The sequence below is a fragment of the Podarcis bocagei genome, assembly GCF_964188305.1.
Source record: "Podarcis bocagei genome assembly, chromosome: 10".
Taxonomy (NCBI): domain Eukaryota; kingdom Metazoa; phylum Chordata; class Lepidosauria; order Squamata; family Lacertidae; genus Podarcis; species Podarcis bocagei.
Window position 1 is genome coordinate 9,878,506 of NC_138135.1, and position 16,869 is coordinate 9,895,374.

General features: G+C 46.7%; 1 protein-coding gene across 1 annotated transcript in view; it reads left to right on the top strand.

The window, feature by feature from the left end:
* Window positions 1-16,869, top strand: part of PLXNA4 (plexin A4) — a 623,585-nt gene that overhangs the window by 159,247 nt on the left and 447,469 nt on the right. The window lies entirely within an intron of this gene.

The window sequence follows — 16,869 nt, forward strand, 5'->3', positions numbered from 1 at the left end:
ATAATAATAATAATAATTTATTATTTGTACCCCGCCCATCTGGCTGGGTTTGCCCAGACACTCTGGGTGGCTTCCAACAAAGATTAAAAATACATTAAAATGTCACACATTACAAACTTCCCTGAACATGTCTTTAAATGTCAGGTAGTTGTTTATCTCTTTGACATCTGATGGGGGGGGCGTTCCACAGGGCGGGCACCACTACCTAGAAGGCCCTCTGCCTGGTTCCCTGTAGCTTTGCTCCTCGCAGTGAGGGAACTGCCAGAAGGCCCTTGGCGCTGGACCTCAGTGTCCGGGCAGAACGATGGAGGTGGAGACGCTCCTTCAGGTATATTGGGCCGAAGAAGGAGCAGCTGGCTTCCTGCACTGCCAAAAAAAATTAGAAAACAAAACGAAAACATTATATGGCAGTGGGATCCAGTCATTTTCCATGTCTGTCATTGACCCTTCTGCTGCCCCAAGGCCTTTCCTTGGGAAAAAGCTGGATAGGGTTTCTCAAATCTCACTGGGCTCTAACACAACATTATCCTATTCCAAAGTTCAATTTGCCATAGTGAGTCCCTGTCTCTCCCCCCCCCCACACACACACTGCACAATTTTGTAGAGGAAGGCACCTGTGTGTTCCTAAGTTCTTGCCCCACCAATCACTGTCACTGACATGACCTCCAATAATCCAGGATTTATTTATTTATTGCGGCATGCGTGATCTGCATGGGGGCATCTCAGCCTCTCTGGCCGCCATTAGCAAAGCAGTTCTAAAGTCAAAAAGACAGCCAAGATCTGGCCCTGAGTGCTACGGTGGAGCTTAGCCTTGAATCCCAATCTAGACATGTCATAGGCGTTGGGAATGGTGCAAATCAGCCACACAGCACCAGAGTCCCTTGGTAGTGAGTCACTGGCCGCAGACACAAGCCAACGTCACTTATGGTAGGTGGGATTTATTCCACGGCACACACAAACCTCAGTTCTAGGAAGCAGCTGCTTCATGGCTTTGCCCCTTCTTCGTATCTCGGGTAGGGGTCAGAACACTCCCACGCAGCTGCTGTGATGCCATGTGCTGCAATCGCTTTGCATTGCATTTCACCAGCTAAGCAGTGGCAGCCAGCTTGGGCAGGGGTTTCCCAAGGAACGCCTGAGGAACTTCGGAGGAAAGCAACAGTGTCAGCAGGTTTTCCTCTGTGCCTGTTAACAGCCCAAGCGTGGCACAGGGAGGAGACACTTTTCCGGCAACGAAAGGAATAATATTGCTGGAGACCTGGACTCCCTCAGTGCTCATTAAAGATTCCCGGAGCTTAATGTGTGCCAAGACTCTTCCCTGAACTCAGTTTTAACTCTGAATTCTGCACAGAGAGGAAAACCCCTAGCCGACACATCAGTTTGCACCTATTTTCCTCTTCTTGTGTGATTTAGGGGTCGTCCCACACTTCTGCTGGTCCCGTGCCAGGCACTGGGTCAGAGAAGGAGAGGAGAAAAATTCAGGGACCATCCTTGAATGTGTTATATTGCACAACACATGTATCTTGTGTGTGTGTGTGTGTGTGTGTGTAAAGGACTCAGCTTCTTACCCTTGTGTTACGCCTGACATTGGTCTGCAATCTCACCCAGGGGCTAATCTTTGCCTTTTTGGAATGCAGTGCTTCAGTTCTGTCAAGTTCTGATAGCAACAGAGAATTTTCAGATACAAAGAAGTTTGAGTGTGTTTTGTATTTCCCTGCCTGAGAATCTTCTTTGGAAACTGGCCGCAGGCATTTCTGAAGTCTGCTCGAAGTTGGTGCGAGAGCTCCTATGCAGCAGTTAGTTTGGATCGAGAGAGAAAATTGATTTAAGATCCTGTCGCAGAGTTAATTCCTAGGGTTGCTTCACAACTGGCAGCTTCTTGACCTTTTAAGATTTCTTCTGCACTAGTGCCTGGCTAATAAATGAGAGAATTTCTCCTCTTTCATATTTAGACGAGGGGGTAATTAGCAGATTTTAAATTACTGCATGAGAAATCTACCTAATTAGCTATCAAGAGGTGGGGAAAGAAGAAGTTGTAAACACACAAACACCGTTAAAAGAAACCACCAAAAATGCACAGCCAGAAATGTATTGCAAACACATTTTGTTAAAAGTGGGGTTCAAGACCCAGGAAAGGGCAAATATACATGCGTGCAAAGCAGATGCTCTTTCACTGAGTCCCGGCACCTCCCTATTATTCCAAAATGTTGATTTTGCTCCAGATATTGGAGCTCTGAATTACTACCACTGAGCTATATCTCATCCGTAGGAATTTCCAGTTAGAAGCCAAAGCGTAACGCTAAATATTCAATTAGCAGTTGGTAAGGATGCATCATAGGGTGGGTGGTGCTGTGGGTTAAACCACAGAGCCTAGGGCTTGCTGATCAGAAGGTCGGTGGTTCTAATCCCCGTGACGGGGTGAGCTCCCATTGCTCGGTCCCAGCTCCTGCCAACCTAGCAGTTCAAAAGCACATCAAAGTGCAAGTAAATAAATAGGTACCGCTCCAGCGGGAAGGTAAATGGCGTTTCTGTGCGCTGCTCTGGTTCGCCAGAAGTGGCTTAGTCCTGCTGGCCACATGACCTGGAAGCTGTATGCAGGCTCCCTTGGCCAATAAAGCAAGATGAGTGCCGCAACCCCAGAGTCGGCCACGACTGGACCTAATGGTCAGGGGTCCCTTTACCTTTATCTTTAAGGCTGCATCATGAAGCATCCTCGAGGAAGTTTGCAGCTCTTTTAGAAACCCTTCCAGCTTCCCTCAAAATTCCTCTGAGCTTCTGCCAGTTTCCCCCTTGAACCCCATTAGGCGAAATACTCTGGCAACTCTTTTGCCTGGAGGGGAAGGCAGGCAAGCGTTTGGAACCCCACTGTGGGACTGGGGTGGGGGACAGAGGCCTTTGGGGGTGATTTCGAGCAGAGAACCAGCTCACAGAGACAGGGCTAAACACTCCTCTCCCCTCTGCCTTCTCCACACCCAGTCACCCGCTTTTGAATCATCTACTCACTGCTGTCATTGAGTTCCTATTATGCCGTTTGCATGTAATGCGCCGTTTGGCACACAGCTCTGTTGCTGAACCTAAGCCGGCTTGGCCCTGTACGCTTCCTGGATGCGAGACCATCTGGGAGTCATATGTGAGCTGCTCTGATCTCTTCGGAAGAAGAATGGGGCATGAACACCATACATAAAAGCATTAAAGCACCCATTCTCCTCTTCTCGGCCTCGCTTGGAAACGAGGTGAGAACTTCACCTAGAAGGGGCATCCATCTCCACCTTCAGAATGTCAGTAGGTAGACATCTGGGGCTCCAGTGTGGGAGCTTTCATTCAGCCTTGCTTTTGCAGCTCTTGTTACCATGGCATCTCCCTTGTGTCAGGAAAAAAAACAAAGGGCCTCTCTAGGTTTGTTCGTCATGCCTTCTGACAGGCATGGAGCAGAAGGCGATCAATGACCACTAGCCACGATGGCCATGCGCTGTCTTCATGGAAGGAGGCAGTAATGCTTCTGAAATCTTAGTTGCTGGAAATAATAATAATAATAATAATAATAATAATAATAATAATAATAATATTTTTTTATTTGTACCCCGCCCATCTGGCTGGGTCTCCCCAGGCACTCTGGGTGGTTTCCAACAAAAATTAAAAATAAATTAAAATGTCACATATTAAAAACTTCCCTGAACAGGGCTGCCTTCAGATGACTTCTAAATGTCAGGTGGTTGTTTATCTCTTTAACATCTGATGGGAGGGCGTTCCACAGGGTGGGTGCCACTACCGAGAAGGCCCTCTGCCTGGTTCTCTGTAACTTGGCTTCTCACAGTGAGGGAACCGCCAGAAGGCTCTTGGAGCTGGACCTCAGTGTCCGGGCTGAACGATGGGAGGGGAGATGCTCCTTCAGGTATACTGGGCCGAAGCCGTTTAGGGCTTTAAAGGTCAACACCAACACTTTGAATTGTGCTCGGAAACGTACTGGGAGCCAATGTAGGTCTTTCAGGACTGGTGTTATGTGGTCTAGCTGCCGCATTCTGGATTAGTTGCAGTTTCCGGGTCACCTTCAAAGGTAGCCCCACGTAGAGCGTGTTGCAGTAGTCCAAGCGGGAGATAACTAGAGCATGCACCACAGGAGGGGAGAGGGCGCGTGTGCTCAGGCCCTGCTTGAGGGTTTCCTGCAGGCATCTGGCTGGCTGCTGGGACAGCAGGTTACTGGCCTAGTTGGGTCCAGCAGGCTCTTCTTAGGTGCTTATGACAGTAGCCACTGAACTTTGCCTAAAGTGAAGATCTGAGGCTGATTTGGAGGTTGCGGTTTCTGCAGCATCCTGGAGAAAGCCAAGAGCTCCACTGTGGGCAGATCTTACTAATTGGTTGCTGCGGAAGGGACAGCTGTGATGCTGCTGTTTCCCACAACAAACACACAAAGCAGGAGAGCAGCATAAGCAGGTGCACGCACATGGGAAACCTGATTGGGCCAGGAGCCTCAGGTGCACGCACACAGGTGTGCACAATATGTACATCCACACATTTATTACTTCCACACTTCGCACATTTGCTGCAGGGAATGCCAGATAGTTTGTCATGACGGTATAATGCTATGCGGTAAGGCTGAGCACACACTATGCATTGAAAGCGAATTCGAAGCTCATTCTCTCCCTGAAATAATTCTGGGCATTGTCGTGTGTTAAGTGGTGCTGGGAATTGTAACTCTGTGAACGGTAAACCACAGTGCCCAGAATTCTTTGGGGAAAAGAATGCACTTTGCATGCACTTTAAAAGTATAAGATAAAGGCAAAGGACCCCTGGACGGTTAAGTCCAGTCAAAGGCGACGATGGGGTTGCAGTGCTCATCTCACTTTCAGGCCGAAGGAGCCAGCGTTTGTCCACAGACAGCTTTACAGGTCATGTGGCCAGCATGACTAAACTGCTTCTGGTGCAATGGGACACCATGATGGAAGCCAGAGCGCATGGAAATGCCATTTACCTTCCTGCCACAGCGGTACCTATTTATCTACTTGCACTGGTGTGCTTTTGAACTGCTAGGTAGGCAGGAGCTGGGACAGAGCGACGGGAGCTCACCCCGTTCTGCGGATTCGAACCGCCAACCTTCTGATCAGCAAGCCCAAGAGGTTTAGACCACAGCGCCACCCACATTCCTACTTTAAAGGTATAGTGTGTAAGCAGCCTAAGACTAGTGAAATTCCCCAGGAGGTGGTGTGTGTTTCATGTTCTCCTGTTGCAAAGATGGTTTGCCCAAAGTGAAATTCAAGGTGAACGTGGAGGTTCGGACTGTAGCAAAACATCCGAGCAAAGTTGTTCAGACTAGCTGAATTGTTTGAGAGAAGATTTCACACATCGTTGTCTAAGCATGCATTGAAATGAGTTGGGAATGAGATGGTAGAGATCTGAGTGGGGGGTACAGCAGCCTTTGGGTGGGGAGATAGGTTTAACAGAAAGACCTTGCAAATTGAAAAAAACAAAGACAACTAGAAGTGATCTGGGTTAGGAGCTTTCTCTCCAGTGTGTTTACTTTCAGGCATGTTTTTTTGTTTGCATGGAGGGGCATTCAACAATAGGCATTCCCCGCCAGCAGTGTGGATCCACACTGCTCTGCAATACTGCACCAGGTGCTGACAAGATCTCTATACTGTTTGCTTAAAAGCCATGCATTGCTTTGCTTTCTGCCTGCTTCAGTGAGAACCCTAGTGTTTCAGTCGCACTGTGTTTAAATGGGGGGAAAAACAAACCTTCATTTTCTTGGGGAGTGAAGAGGCTGAGGGAATCACGCTAAGCAGAGACTGACAAAGGTTAATGAAGGAATCTGCCAGTTAAAAGATAGAAGTGTAGCAGAGCAGGTTCGGGGGGTTTACTGCGGATTTGTTTTCTGTACACTGACATTATCCGCGGCGGGAACAACCTGATGCATTCAACCGAGGGCTTGCGTATTTTGCTTGCTGCAACTTGACGATCTCCAGCATTCCAAAGTCTCATTTGAATGGTTGGAAATGTAGTGGAAATCATTTTCAAAGCTTATTGACACGTCAATGATTTGAATAACATCAATTAATTGATTCATGTTTTCAGCTCTGCTTTATCCCTTTGCTACTTTGCGTACTCGAGTGATAACCCTCCCTTGTGCAGGCAGGGAACACGCTGATAGATCTTATTACTAGATGCTCTCATGCCCTTCTAATTAGAAAACTCTTTGATCCAAGCCTGTGTAGGTGGACATCTTTTCAAACAAAGCCTCTCTACAACATCTCGCGTCCCACTCTTCTTCTTCTTCTTCTTCTGTGCTCTTTTTGATGCTTCTCTGTCTTGATTGCTATATAGCAGGGACGTCCAACTTCCTAGAGAATGCAATCTACTCACACGATTAAAATCTGACAGTGATCTAACCCTTTTTTGCAAAGGGGGGGTTCAGGTCAAAGTTGTAGAGCTTTTTTGGGGAGGATTTCTTAGTTAATTTAGGGGATTAGGTCTACTAAATTAAAAAATGCGCTCACCAAGTGAAGCAGGGCCTACTTTTCTCTGTTCCAATTCCTGCCGACCCAAGGAAAAGAAGAAATCTATGCAAATGTATGCAGCGTTTGTGTAAGTTATTCAAGCTGCAGAGTTTCCACAGAGCACGACAACTTCAGGTCCTTCTTGGTAGTGGCACCTACCCTGTGGAACACCCTCCCATCAGATGTCAATGAGATAAATAAGTATACAACTTTTAGAAGACCTCAGAAGGAAGCCCTGTATAAGGAAGTTTTTGATGTTTGTTGTTTTGTTATGCTTTAATAATAATAATAATAATAATAATAATAATAATAATACCACATTTATTGTCAATGTACAACCTGTGTACAATGAAATTAACTGAGCCTCCCTCCCCCTCTCCACAAACACTCAATCTCACTGCACTCTGTGTGCTTGTCGCACAACACACCAACCCCGAAAGTCAGTTGCACTATATTATTTTCTGTTCAGCAGCCTAACAGCCCACGGATAGAAACTGTTTTTTAGCCTGTTGGTACGACTGATTATACTTCTATATCTCCTGCCCGAGGGTAGAAGATTAAAGAGGTGCTGGCCGGGGTGTGAATCGTCCCTGAGAATTTTTCTCGCTCTCCGAAGGCAAAGATCCCTTGCGATGTCATCTAGCGGGCTCAGGGGACAGCCCCTGATATCATGTGCTGTGTTCACCACCCTCTGTAAAGACTTTCTGTCCATGGCTGTCAAGCCAACGTACCACACTGTGATACAATATGAGAGGACACTTTCTATTGTGGACCGGTAGAAGGAGATCATCAATTGTTCTTTCCCAAGACCCTGAGAAAATGGAGTCTCGGTTGCGCCTTCCTAACAACCTGAGTTATATTGCTATATTTGTTGGAAGCCGCCTAGAGTGGATGGGGCTACCCACTCAGGTAGGTGGGTGTCGGGGAACTGCCATCAGAGGCAAGAGGAGAGGTAAGACGCTCCAATGATGCAGGGGAGGGAACTAGCAAGGAGAGAGAGAGAGCTTCCGCTGGGGAAGGAAATCCAGGGGACACCAGGGAGAAAGGGGAGGCTGAGAGTACTGCGGAGGGGAGGCTCCAAGACTCTTCCAGTGAAATCAGCGGAGAGAGCACAGGACCTCCGCTTGGCACGCCCACGCTGCGCAGAAGGCTTCCGCGCAGAGAATCTAGGAGGAGACTTGGCGTCAAAGAATTTCTATGTTGGAGGAAGTTTAGGAGACGCCCACTGACGGATTCTGCCAGTGACTAAGACAGTCGCGTTGTAAGGGCTGTCAAACCAGGGCTGTCAAACCAGGCTGTCAAACCAGGGAAAGGTTTAGCTATACGACCAGCTTGGAGCAGTTTGCAGTTTACGCACAAGCAACCCCAATTCCCATTACAGTGGGGTACAAATAATAAAATGATGGTGATGATTCAGCAAAAGCCGGCATCTGTTTGCACAGCAATCCCATGCAAACACCCCCTGGGACTTAACTTTTGAGTAAACAGCATTGCACTGTTGGTGTGGGGCGCCAATCCTTCTTCTGGGTCGCCTTGCCATGTTACCCTGTAATGCAGCAGTACAACAGAAGCTTGGGAGGAGAGCAGAGTGTTTGCCTTCCCCGTTTTCCCCTGGGTGCTCCATTCCAAAGGAACACCCAGCCAGTAACGCGAGGATGGCAATGTCGGGTGAAGTGGAACGGAGCCATATTGAACGCCTTTCATATACAAATGTATTTCAGAGAGTGTCGCAAAAAATAATTGAAAAACGCCAATAACAATCGACGAGGAACCGCATAACTGGCTGCGGAGGGTGGAAATGAAAGTGCGGGAACCCCATAAAAGACTAGAAGCAGATTGTTAATCTCTTGCCGTGGGAATGGAGATGGCGAGGAATTTGCTGACTCCTGCAGGAGGGGATGACCTTGCCCTGACACCAGAGGGAATCCAAGGAATCGGTTTCTGCCCTCTCATTTGGATAAGCTTTTTGCTAGAGTTGAGAGAAAGAGAGAGGGGTTTTGTTTTTTCCTTCTGCAGTTGGAGTTTATTTTTAAGCACGATGCATAATTTGGACTCGGACGCAGCTCAAGCAATCAAGATAGCAACATTTAGACTAGATTGATGCTTGCAGCAAAGGCCGTTTGAAAAATGAATGGCGTTTGCTCAATCAAATACGCAGGACTATTGTGGCAGTTTGGGTGATGACCCCAATGCCCTGATTTCAGTGCCCCCCTCCAATTTAATATGAGTGAAGCATTGCCAGTTAGCACTCCCCCCTTGATTGTATGGGGCCTACCTGCACCTGTAACACTGTTCACCAGTGACCCATATGCACACTGGATACATGAGGGAACTGGATTAGGCAAGATCTTGCATGGCGTTCCAGGCTGGCAATTTTTACTAATTGCTATTAGCTAGACTTCCAAAGTAGGGACGTGGGTGGCACTGTGGTCTAAACCACAGAGCCTAGGGCTTGCGGTCGGTGGTTCAATTCCCCACGGCGGGGTGAGCTCCCGTTGCTCTGCCCCTGCACCTGCCAAGCTAGCAGTTTGAAAGCACATCAAAAGTGCAAGTAGATAAATAGGTACCACTCCGGCGGGAAGGTAAACGGCATTTCTGTGTGCTGCTCTGGTTCGCCAGAAGCGGCTTCGTCATGCTGGCCACATGACCCGGAAGCTGTACGCCAGCTCCCTTGGCCAGTAAAGCGAGATGAGCGCCAAAACTCCAGTCGTCCGCGGTCAGGGGTCCCTTTACCTTTACCTAGACTTCCAAAAGGGCCAGAGAGGGAGCTATTTTAGTATGGGGGACCTGTGGGCTGTTGGATGCTGCTGTACTATCTCAGTTGGTAGAGAGCATGGGACTCTTTATCTCAGGGTTGCAGATTCAAGCCCCACGTTGGGCAAAATATTCCTGCATTGCAGAGGGTTGGGCTAGATGACTCTCTTCCAACTCTATGATTCTATGACTACAAGTCGGACCATCCCTGATGACTGGTTCTTCTGACTGGTGCTGATAGGAGTCTTAGAATCCCAGACCTTTGCAGGAATCACAGCTAAAGCATCTGTGACAGATGGCTTTAAAAATTGCAGAGGAAGGTGAGACCACCACCTTCCGAGGGAGTCCGTTCCTCTTACCACCAGAAAGTTCTTCCTGATGTTTAGTCAGAATCTCCTTTCTTGGCACTTGAAGCCTACTCTCTGGAAGAACCAGGTCATTCCCCGTACCTAGCGCAGTGGCTGGGTGCTGCAAACTCCAGTTCAACCGTCCAGTCCTACTGTGGGGCAAAACACTTGCTGCCACACCTTAGAGCAGCCTTTCTCAACCTGTGGGTCCCCAAATGTTGTTGAACTACAACTCCCATCACCCCTAGCCAGCAAGGCCATAGCTCAGGGATGATGGGAGTTGTAGTCCAACAACATCTAGGGACCCACAGGTTGAGAACCGCTGCCTTAGAGGGTTGTCATATCAAAAGTGCTGCGGAAATGGTGGTGGTGGTGATTGGTCTGTGTAGTTCAGGAGCAAAGCAAGGCAGCAGTTACATCAGAGACATCAGCGAAACCCCAGTTTTTATTCAGGGTGGTGGTGGGTGAGGGCACCCAGGGTGTGGAAAGGATCCTGGCAAGACACGTCCTCATCACTGCAGGAGATTTTTCATTTCCTGGCTGCCTCTGCAGCCGGCATCTCTGATCAGGCATCTAAACTGCCGATGAAATATTCATGTCTGGCCCAAGTTTGTGGCATTTAATAATTTAGGAAGCGGTATAAGCGGTGGCTCTTTCCCCCACTTTCCCAAGGAAGGGGAGGGAGGGGAGGGAGGGGGGGAGTGTCTGGCCGGCAGCGCAAGAAGAGGAGCGTGTGGTTGTTCGGGTCCGATAGAAAGACTGGGGCACGTTGCCAGGCTGTGTGGCTTCTGGGCAGTTCAAGGAAGCAAAACAGAATTAATAGAAGTCTCTGCCCTGTCCCTGAATCCCATTGACGCCTTTGTTTCTCTTTCATTCACGGATGAGCTAAACGTATAGATGGATTCATATTGCTATGCCAACAACAGCTTGCTATGGGGAGAGCAAAAGAAAGATTGTAAAGCACTTTTGCAAAACAAGCAGACCGACGTGATGCATGTTTATTTAAAAGTAAATAAATATTCACTTTCGATTCTGAGGTTCAAAATAGCAATTCTTACTGGGTGAAAATGTTCAGCTTTTTACTTTAAATGGGTACTGCTGCTTCCGCCCCATCCCCCCCCCCCTTTCTTCATTTTCTTCTTCAATGTGTGGGTGTGCCAACCAATATTTATATGGTGAATAGGATAATGTCATAACCCCTACAGCCAATCAGAACTGGTCATTTGTTTACTTTATTCATTGCATAAAATGTATGCACCACTTGATTGTAAAAAACGTCCACTAAAAAACCTCAATGCAGTTTGCAAAGAGAATGAAACAGTAAAAAGGAAAACCTGCCAGCACTTTTGTATGAATTTCACCCAATATGCACATCCCCCCCCCATGCGATTTCGGCTTAATTTACACATTTTTGCAAAGCAGTTTCCCCAGATATAATATTACCTATTTCATAAAATTTATATACTGCTTGACTGTACAAAAACAAACCTCAAAGCGAATTACAAAAAGAACAAATCAATAATTTTTTCAGTAAAAATAGAGGTAGCTGTATAACACACTATTTGCATGCTATTTTCACTTATATGCATTTATAGGCACACTTGTATGTGCATTTTGTATGCATTATTTGTGTGGAGAACTGCTCAGCAAAATTCAGAGAGGTGTGACTTTTGAAGGATGGCTGCATGCTTGGTTATATATTTATTTAGTTTTTGAAAGTGTGTGTTAGGTAGGTTAGCCTTTAGAGCCAGTGTGGTGTAGAGGTTAAGAGCGGTAGACTCGTAATCTGATGAACCGGGTTCAAGTCTCCGCTCCTCCACATGCAGCTGCTGGGTGACCTTGGGCCAGTCACACTTCTCTGAAGTCTCTCAGCCCCACTCACCTCACAGAGTGTTTGTTGTGGGGGAGGAAGGGAAAAGGAGATTGTTAGCCGCTTCGGGTAGTGATAAAGCGGGATATCAAATCCAAACTCTTCTCTTCTTCTTTAAGTGGAAGTTGAATCAAGTTTCTCTCTCACGCCTAAGTTTGCATCCTCTGTTTTTGTTGTTTTCAAAAAGCTGCTTTCTGTGACTTTTATGAGTTGTGGAAAGTGAAAACACGTTCTGCACAGTTTATCCTGCAACGTTGACCCTTTTGCATAATTCATTTTCCTTGGGGTAGTCACGCGGAGCGGCAAGTAATTGAACGGAGCACTGAAGTCTCACATCTCAGATCTTAGCCTCCGCTGTGCCTTCTGTGATTTCACCAGGCGTGGCCCACACCCTTTGATGCATATCTTTGCAACCATGAGGTCTAGAAACTTGGGGTCCCTAAGATTCTCAGGAAGCTGTAGTCTGCACTCAGTGACACATTTTGCTGCTTTTCTGTACTCCTGTATTACCATAGCATACACACAGCCTCAGAAGTAACCCATCCTATATTTCAACCATGAAAGTTGTAGGATTTCCCTTTCAAGTGCATATTGATTTCTGATACATAATTAGGCTGGAGGCTAGATCTGTGTTAAACTGAAAATACACACACTCTCTCTCTCTCTCCCCCCTGTAGAAGGTGATAACTCTTCCCTCTCCCAGGAAGAATTGTTTGATCATATCTGCCACTCTCCCTTTGAGCCTCAAACACTCATCTTTCTCCCCTCCAGCCACTTTTGAACATACCTTCTGCACTTTGTCTTTTATTCAGATGCCCAGAGAGAGAGAGAGAGAGGTTGCCAGCTTGGGGGCATGATGAATATTTCCCTTTGGAATATTTAGTGTTCGCAGAAGAGGGGGTGATTGATTTTGTCCGGTCACTTAATTGAAGCAAAATGAATAGAGAATTTGCAATAAATGAAGCCATTATTCACATGGGTTGAAGCCCAGCGAGTCACAGCTGGAAGACTCGCCAGTACCTATCTACAGTACTTCAGGTTCAGAAAAGGGCAGCGAAAACAATCAAGGGGATGGAACGATTCTACTATGAAGAAAAGTTGCCAGGTTTGGGACTTCTTAGTTTGGAGCTCCTCCACGTGCAGCTGCTGGGTGACCTTGGGCTAGTCACACTTCTCTGAAGTCTCTCAGCCTCACTGACCTAAAAAATTGTCCTAAAAAAGTCTTTAAAGGAGGAGTTTTTTAAAATAATCTTTTTCAAGATCTTTAAAAATTATTCTTGTTTTTAAAACCAATAATCAAACAAAAGAATTAAGAATTAATTCACCCCTGGTGACTAAGTTATTTACAAGCCTGAATTAACCAGCAGTAACAGAGCTGCAAACGTTTAGCTAATTAAGCGGTTAATCAGATTTAAATCATTTTGACCTAGTAAAATGTTGCCCCCAATCAACTGGGCAGAAGATTAAAAACAAATTGTTTGCAACACAGGCACTTGCCACCGCCCTCAGCCTTTTCTTTTTAAAAACAGACCTTCCTTCCCATGTGGTTCCACATGGCTCTGAGGTCTGGCTGGCCTTTTACATAGGGCAGAGCCTTGATTGCCCTGTGGAACTCCTTGCCACTAGAGGCCTGACACTTTCTAAAAACCGTAGTATTCAGACAGGACTTTCAGACCTGAGATTCTTTGCCAACCAGCTCTCGCTGGTGTTTCTGCTTATCAAACTGTGTTTTTAGCTTGTACTTCGCAATATATTTTGCATGAAAGCGCAGTTTATAATTTTTTAAATTAAATAATAAACAAATAAATAAGATGATCCTTGCTTTGACAGATGTGTGCGTCAGTGGAATAGGGCTTCTCTTCTTTTGGAATACCCCCCCCCCCCCGATTTAGGCAGATTTAATCCATCAATTGATTGATTAATCAAGTAAAACTCACATGATTAATTGACGCAGGTTTTCCAAATAGGTGACAGCTGAGCTCTGAATTGTCGTGATATGCCCTGCTTCCTTTGAGACGAAGATTTCATTTTGGCATGGAAGGTTTACCTGACTCTCCTTGTGTGTGCCCTTCTTTTCCAGATGTCCCCACCATGATTTGAAAGCTTTAACAGAGGTTAAAAGGTGTGTTTCTGTTTGGAAGAGCCAAAGGGCTCCTTGGTGTACAGGGGTCTATTGAACAGACCCTCTGGAAGTGCATTAAAATTCTGTAGTCATGATTTTCTTTTTTTTAAAAAAAAATGTTGATGAATTGATCAATTCATCAATTACCAGCCGCTTCATTAATGGACTAAAACGGTTTTAATCACTTGACAGCCTTAATTGAAAGTGATGCATTGTTTCCCCTTTTCTGCATTCATTTCCAGAACGAACGTGAGATAACGAGCCTCTTTGGCTGAAAATTCCAATTAAAGGGGTCACTTGGTAGATCCTGATCGGACCCCATGGCTATTAGTCCCTTTAAAACCAGAGGGACTATGTGGCACAGTGGCTGGATATATAGGTCCAAGGGACCTAGACTTACACTCCACATTTCCCATGGGCCCATCATGTGGCCTTGGGCAGGTCACTTTAAATATTCTCTGGGTTCAATTTCAGCTTCTTGGCTCACCTTTTTGAGAGGGAGGGAGAGAGCAATTCAAGAGTGAGGTTCTTAAAGGGACTGAACCTGGTGCCTTTCTCATCTGCCAATAATTGTGAGGGCATAGATAAAGTTCACCAGGAACACTGAGAGTGGAGAGAAAGAGCTTTGAAGTGGGCCGGATGAGCTGGATAATAATGGCAGAGGCCAGGGCACACAGAGCGAGGGGAGGAATTCCTCTTGAGGGTTTAAGTGCAGAAGCTCAAACCAAATTCTTGATCCGCCAGACTTTATACACTAATGCATTACAGGACAGAGTCCAAAGCGTCTGCACCAGGACACATGCAGTATAGGCAAATATATGTCATTTCAGCTGTTCAGCCTCTACCCAACCATCTACTGCTGCCCATCATTTCATCTCTCATCCAACCACAGTCGATGAAATAATGTTTACTCAACCCGTTTTCCTTGTATGTGTCACAACCCTCCTTGTACCTTATATGAAGCTGTTTCTCCCTTCAACCTTCAGCCAGTTTGTTGTTGTTTAGTCATTTAGTCGTGTCCGACTCTTCGTCACCCCCTGGACCAGAGCACGCCAGGCACTCCTGTCTTCCACTGCCTCCCACAGTTTGGTCAAACTCATGCTGGTAGCTTCGAGAACACTGTCCAGCCATCTCGTCCTCTGTCGTCCCCTTCTCCTTGTGCCCTCCATCTTTCCCAACATCAGGGTCTTTTCCAGGGAGTCTTTTCTTCTCCTGAGGTGGCCAAAGTCTTGGAGCCTCAGCTTCACGATCTGTCTTTCCAATGAGCACTCAGGGCTGATTTCCTTCAGAATGGATAGGTTTGATCTTCTTGCAGTCCATGGGACTCTCAAGAGTCTCCTCCAGCACCAGAATTCAAAAGCACCAATTCTTCGGCGATCAGCCTTCTTTATGGTCCAGCTCTCACTTCCATACATCACTACTGGGAAAACCATGGCTTTAACTATACGGACCTTTGTTGGCAAGGTGATGTCTCTGCTTTTTAAGATGCATAAAATGCCAGTAATACAATACAAATTGAGAAGAGACTAGAGGGTGGGGCAAGGCAGGTGGAAAGAGGCCTTGCCTGATGGAGTCTCTCCCCTCACCAGTCTTGTGGTTAGGTCACATTCTTGCGTACATGACAGTTGCCTCTCTAATGATGGGCCTAGCAGCAATTCTGCATTGGTAGCAAGAGATGAAGGCGAGCAAATGTTGTTACAGACACTTGCGACTCAGTTCTTGCCTGGCGTGTTCAATCTGTGAAGGCTTGTTCAGAAGCGGAAGCCACACCACAGTTAGTTAAGAGCATGGATGCGTGAACCAGCCATCCATGGCAGGCCCTAGGCTGAATGTCTCCTGGATTTCCTTCCGCCCTCCGCCAACGCCCCACTTCCCTGGGTTTGAGTCCCGCTGTTACGGGCTTTGAGCCCTGACACGACCCACCTCTGCTGTGAGAAGGTGACAGCTGCTCAGCAGCTCTTACAAGACATTTTGGTTCTTGTTTGGAGCTGCGCTCTATGATCTGCCGCACCCCTGCAGAGAGCCCCCTCCTTGGAAACCTTCGGAAGCTTATTCCTCCCCAGCGGTCGCCGCTGCGGGAATAAAACATGGCAAGCTTTTTAGGTATTAAAGCTAAGAAGGAGGCACCCCTCTCGGGCCGCTCACATCATAATGTAAACAGAAATTAATCCATCTGCTAAAGCTCAATGTGTCTTCAGATAGTTATCGGCACCGTATAATCTCCTCTGAGGAAGATCTTATTATATTAAAAAGACACTGGCCTGCGTGGTGGAAACCTTAATAACGGCGTTACCTTTCATGGAAGATTGCCGGAATTAAAACGCCCAGTGATGTGTTGTAAGTGGCTTCTGGATGGTGAGATTACTTCTCTTTCTTTCTTTCTTTCTTTCTTTCTTTCTTTCTTTCTTTCTTTCTTTCTTTCTTTCTTTCTTTCTGCTCCTCTCTCCCCTGGAGTGTGTGCTCTGTTGGCAAAGATACTATTGTCTCCTGCAGTTCAAGAGAGCATCAAAACACAAGGATCACCAAGGACATTACAGCAGCTCAAAACAAAGGCGCTGGGTGGTGCTGGCGGGGTGCTTGAACCTGTGTCTACCGCTCAGAATTCTTCACATTGCTTCTGTTTTCAGAATATGCAGCATTCCCCGTCATGGGCACAGGTATGTCGATGTGCTCCTATTGTTGCTTTTACTGAGCAGCATATCTGCAGCTATGAGAAATGGCTCATGCAGATGATGGCCCCGTGTATTCCTGGGAAGTTATGGCATGGAGAAATTGCAGACCCTCCAAGTGTTCCTATTTTCCAGGGACAGTCCTGGATTTATAGAAGCCGCCCCGGTTTCTGATTTGATCCCTGAATGTCCCACTTTTCCTTAGGACATCCCTATTTTCATCGGATAAATGTTGGAGGGTATGGAGTTATGTGACCTCCCGCCCCCGAGCCATTTGAGGGCAGCCCTGTATGGGGAAGTTTTAATGTTTTTACATTTGTTGGAAGCTGCCCAGAGTGGCTGGGGAAACCCAGTCAGGTGGGTGGGGTATAAATTGTTCTTCTTCTTGTTGTTAGTATTATTATTGAACTTGTTGTTGTTTAGTCATTTAGTCGTGTATGACTCTTTGTGGCCCCATGGACCAGAGCACGCCAGGCACTCCTGTCTTCCACTGCCTCCTGCAGTTTGCTCAAACTCATGCTAGTAGCTTCAAGAACACTGTCCAACCATATTGTCCTCCGTTGTCCCCTTCTCCTTGTGCCCTCCATCTTTCCCAACATCAGGGTCTTTTCCAGGGAGT